Here is a 5,565-nt window from a genome sequence, read left to right on the forward strand (position 1 = left end):
AAAAGGTAGAGGATTGGCCTCTCATAATAGTGTGGGCGGTACATTGTCTTCCTCCTATCTGTTGGCGGTGACCACCGCTGTGTTTGTTTCTACCGTCGTAGGGGTCGGAGTGTTAAAGTGGCTGTCTATGTTGGCGGTTTCCGCCATGGTCGTGATTCCATTTTTTTTACCGCCGGCCTGTTGGCGGTCTTACCACCGCTTTAACACCGACCGCCAGGGTTGTAATGAGGGCCATCGGGTTTTGATAGGAACCTCTAGACTATCTAGAAACATAAAACATGGCGGGAAGTTTCTCTTCTTCACTTTGAGTGTAATATTGGTTACCTTGCTCTGTTTCATTTGCCTAATTATCACATCACATGCTTTTTATACCAGAATACAATTGTTTCAATAAACATGTTGAAATCCACTTCGCATCTTGTATCACACCTTAGCATGCACAGGTAACTGAGTGAAAGGGGTATGATCTGTTTCCACGAATTCCCTGAGGAGTCAAAGTGTCATTTTGAGGTTGCCGTAATCATCTTTTATCCTGACAGGTTTGGAGTCTCGGGTGAGGCGCTGTAAACTAGCCAGAAGTTAGGCCAACTGCTACCAAGTGGTGTAGAATGCACTCAGTCTCCCATGCTCAGTGGAGCTGCTGTCCTAAGCATGCAATCTTGTTACCAAAATGGAAACCGTATAACAATACTGCTTGCATTCCTTGGACCACCATCTGCCTAGTGCCACACCACACTCTTAGCTGATATAGGATACTCCTCTCCCAAGTAGACGGCATTGTTGGCATTTTTTTCTTTCTGTTTACATATGCTTCAGTGCCAAATAAGTCAAAGAATTCTGATACTTGATTTGTTGGTGACTCCTAACTGACTTGCTCTGCTTATATATGCTTCTGTATGCATCAATCCCAAATGAGTTGCAGGATTGCAATATTTGATGGTTTGTGCCACTGTTAATTGAAATGTGACTATTAACTGACTTGATTTATGTCAAAAGAATACAAATATATCTAAAAAACAGTGTAAGCCAGAATAATTTATAAGGCGATTAACTAACTGTATGTCATGAGTATGGTATAGTTGGAGTGGGCAGTTGATTTTTGATCATTAATTTCTATCTATAAAGAAATTCATGTGAAACCCCCTCAAACTCTCCTTCTAAAGTGATTTTTATAGTACTTCCAGTTCAGGGTAATATGATGGGTCAATTGTAGTTCATAATTGTGAGGAAATGGGGTGGATCGTATGGTGTAGTTGTGTGACTTCACCATGGAATTCACTACCAATGCCTTTATGACCAGTCAGATTTTGTTTGTTAAACCCATAGCTCAACCCTTGGGAGCTATGGCTCTGAGCAGTCAAGTATACATAAAGGAACAAGTGTAAGGCATTTAAACAGCACCAAAACAATTGACAAAGTAATATACGAAACACCAAATAAAATCTGACAACAAATTCATAAATATAAATTATAAATTTTTATGTAAACTGTGACACAAAAATTAAAATGATCCACCAGAGGATTCCACAGATACAGAACTTACAAGGTACAGTAAATCAACAAATTTAACACAAAGTTTTTCAGAAAAAACTTTAGTAAGTATCAATTATGTTACTTAGAGTCACTTTAGGAGACCAATTCTAGCAGGAAACCGGTCAGGAGAACAAGTAAGGTCCACAGAAACAGTTACCTTGTTCAGAAAAGCATTCTTCAGTTCAATTTCAGCACAGGTAGCTCCTTGCCAATGACTTCTATGGGGTGGTCCTAATGCAAACGATATAGGATGCATAAGATGCTCAAGGATACTGAAGATGCTGTGTGGTCGGTGGGGTCTTCCTAGGGCTACCCCTCATTTCTCAGCCTTGGTGAGGTGGTTTGATGTCCCACAAAGTTCTCTCTAAGCAGAAGCCCAGTCTCCACTGGGTTACCAGTAGCCCAGTACAGGAGTTTCAGCGGTTTCCTTCTTTTGGCGGTAACTTGTCTTTTGGGTGTTCTATCTGCACTCCGATGACTCTCCTAGGTCCAGCAGACTCAGGCAGCTTTTGAGAATCAGGTCTTGGTCCCTTGGACATGCACGGTGGTGAGAAGCAGAGATTCAGGAATCTGGGCTACCAACTCACCTCAGCAGGTTTCTTCGGCTGTGGTGGCCCTGTGCAGAAAACAGGAGATCAGCGAACTGACCCTTGAAGTCTCTTGCATTGGCAGGGCTTAAAAGTCAACTTCCCCACAAGCAGGACACAATAGGCAGAGTCCCTTCTCCTTGGTTACCCACCAGGTTCAGCAGCTGCAGTCCATGTTGATACAGCCTCCCTTCGCCGGGTCCTTGGTGCAGCTGGCCAGTCCTCCTTTGGTCCTCTTCTCCAGTCCAATAAGATCTGAGCTCTGGATGTCAGTGGTGCCCTTTTTGTGTCCAGAAAATACCCTTGGGAGGTTGCGGTCATCAGCCAATGGGTTATCAGGTCCCCTCCCGCCTCAAGGCAACATCCTGTGGAGTGTGGAATCCATCCCAGAGGTCTCTATTCTGCCCAGTTTCAAGATGACAGAATCCCTCCCTTGGGGTGTAGAGCTCCCTAGCCTAACCTAGAGGTGTGGCTACCAAGGCTGCTACACACCCGGTTTGGCAACTGGTTTCCCCTCTCCATCCTGAGTGCCACCTGTCTACCTGAACAATACAGCATACCCTCTCCAAAGTGTTCTCAATTTGCCCTTAAAATGCATCTTACTCTTTGAAGCTAACCTTTTGGAGCAACACCTGTGTGCTTTCCTGCCAGGGAGCGGTAACACCTTTCTCCCAGGCAGGTTTCTACTGTGTTCTTTCTGGGAGGACAGAAAGCAGTCTCAGGGACAAAACCCATGTGCAACCATGAATCGGCAATGGAGATTTTGGGCAACAAAGTGGCAACTTTGTAAAAGTTACACACATTGCATGAAGTGACATTAATTTTGACTTGGGCATCAAATCGTGTTTAATGTAACAAGTCGTTTGACACTTACAGTATCAACTTTAGCAGCCCGAGTCAGAAGCTAGCAAAACTGTAGAATCAACTTGTAACTCCCGCGCTCCCCAATGGGGCTCATAGCCTCTTCCACAGTAAAAATTACAATTGCAGGTTTTTACTGTTGGAACATGTCAAAGTACACGTTCCACTTTCTTATACATAGTACTCTGTCTCAGGGCTCAATAGGCCTGCCTTAGGGGTAGCTTATGTACATTAAAAAGGGAGGATTTGGCTTTGCCATTGCTTTAAATGGCAAAGTTGAGTTAGCAGTATAAAACTGCCTTTCCATTCTGCAGTGGCAGACTTGTAGCCTTTAACACACCCAGTGCTGCAGTCCCTGGGATGACCCTCTTACCTTACAGTCCCTTGATATGTAGATATCATATACTAGAGACTTACAAGTAATTTACCTTGTGCCAATTGGGTACAAGCCAATTCAACATACACATTTTGTGGTCAGGGCACTGGCACTGAGGTCTGGGTAGCAAGCTTCAGTGTACTCTCAGAGTAAATAAACAGCAGCATCAGTCCAAACTTTGGGGTGACCATATAAAATGGCATTGCCTTACAATAATGCACCATTGTTCAAACAACTCCACCATTGGAGTAACCCCCTCTACCTCTGCAGTGTGCTAAGAGTGTTCTCACTGTTTTGCAAATATCACCCTCAGTTTTTGGCTTGAAATGTTGAATGTATGCTAATAGACAGTCCATGGGGTGAAAAGATGCAAACTACTCAATACACAATGACTAATACTAGGAACAAAGAAAACAGTAACACTACAGCATTACACTATCTACATTATAAAAACAAAGCAGTTGGCTATTAACCAATGAAGACATATATGCATGTGTACTAATAATTGACCAAAAAGTATTTATATTTCCCTGTTGTGATGATTGAGTGTCTCAACCATCCATTAGTGATCCTTTTATTATTATTATTATCACGTTTACAATGTTCAATACCTTCATTCCTTGAATCCCTCTTCAATCCTACTAGAGGCAGCATCCCTAACCTGTTCTTGTACAATTTTACCACTAGATAGTCTAAATAGTGGCTCTGACACAGAAATACCCCTATGACACATACTTCTAACTCCTAGTGAACACTATGATGCTTCATACTCCGACCTTAGTCGTTCATGGACACATCACCTTCATGCACCTTGTCATAACCCTTTTTGCGGGAACACAGGGCAAGCAGGCCCTCAAACATGTCAACTGAGGTCATTTGCATCTCATGTCCCAAGGTCTGTTTTACTACGGCTGTGCAAACTGGGCCTCGTGCAACCCCTTTTGCGCTTGATTCTGTTACAAGACCGGAAATTTGATTGTGACATTTTCTTTACTGAACTTCTCTAGCAGCAAAGAAAAAATCAACTCATAACATGGATAAGAACATAACACAGCATTACAACTGAGTGAAGGTTGGCAGTCTAGTGCGTCCATGGTGTTGTCAACAATTAATAAATGAAAAGGGTTGAGATGCAGGACCACGGCTGTGTGCGCCTCATGAGACAATGGCTCCTGTGCAAATAACAAAAACTTTTGCAGGCTAAAATTCCCCTTTGGCAAAAACAATCAATCAATCAAACAGGAATTTGTAAAGCGCACTACTCGCCTGTGAGGGTCTCAAGGTGCTGAAGAGGGGAGGGGGAGAAAAGGGAGGGAGGTGCTGCTGCTGCTCGAACAGCCAGGTCTTGAGAAGTTTCCTGAAGATAAGGAGGTCTTTGGTCTAACGTAGGTGGGTGGGAAGAGTGTTCCACGTTTTTATGGCAAGGTGCGAGAATGATCTACCGCCGGTTGTGATTCTGCGGATGCGTGGGACGGTTGCAAGGGCGAGGTCGGCAGAGCGGAGATGCCGGGTTGGGGTGTAGAAGAAGAGTCGTCTGTTGAGGTGTTCTGGTCCAGTGTTGAGCAGTGTTTTGTGAGCCTGGGTGAAGAGTTTGAAGGTGATTCTCTTGTTGACTAGGAGCCAGTGCAGGTTTTTCAGGTGGTCTGTGATGTGGCAGCGGCGGGGGATGTCCAGCATGAGGCGTGCGGAGGCGTTCTGGATGCGTTGCAGCCTCTTCTGGAGTTTGGCTGTGGTTCTTGGGTAGAGGGCATTGCTGTAGTCCAGCTTGCTGCTTACGAGGGCTTGGGTGACTGTTCTTCTGGTTTCAGTGGGTATCCGTTTGTAAATCTTTCGGAGCATGCGAAGGGTGTTGAAGCAGGAGGAGGAGATGGTGTTGACTTGCTGGGTCATGGATAGTGAGGGGTCCAAGACGAATCCTAGGTTGTGTGCGTGGGTTGGGAGTCGGAGTGATTCCGAGATTGGCAGGCCACCAGGACTCATCCCATGCCGAGGGGGTGGAGCCGAAGATGAGGGCTTCCGTCTTGATGGAATTGAGTTTGAGGCAGCTGCTCTCCATCCATTCGGTGATGGCCTTCATTCCTTCGTTGAGGTAGGTCTTGGCAGAGTCCTTGGTGAGGGAGAGGATCTGCTGGGTGTTGTCGGCGTATGAGATGTTGTTGAGGTTGTGGGATGGGGCGATGTTAGCGAGCAGGGCCATGTAGACGTTGA

The sequence above is a fragment of the Pleurodeles waltl genome, chromosome 7 (genome assembly GCF_031143425.1).
Source record: "Pleurodeles waltl isolate 20211129_DDA chromosome 7, aPleWal1.hap1.20221129, whole genome shotgun sequence".
Lineage (NCBI taxonomy): Eukaryota > Metazoa > Chordata > Amphibia > Caudata > Salamandridae > Pleurodeles > Pleurodeles waltl.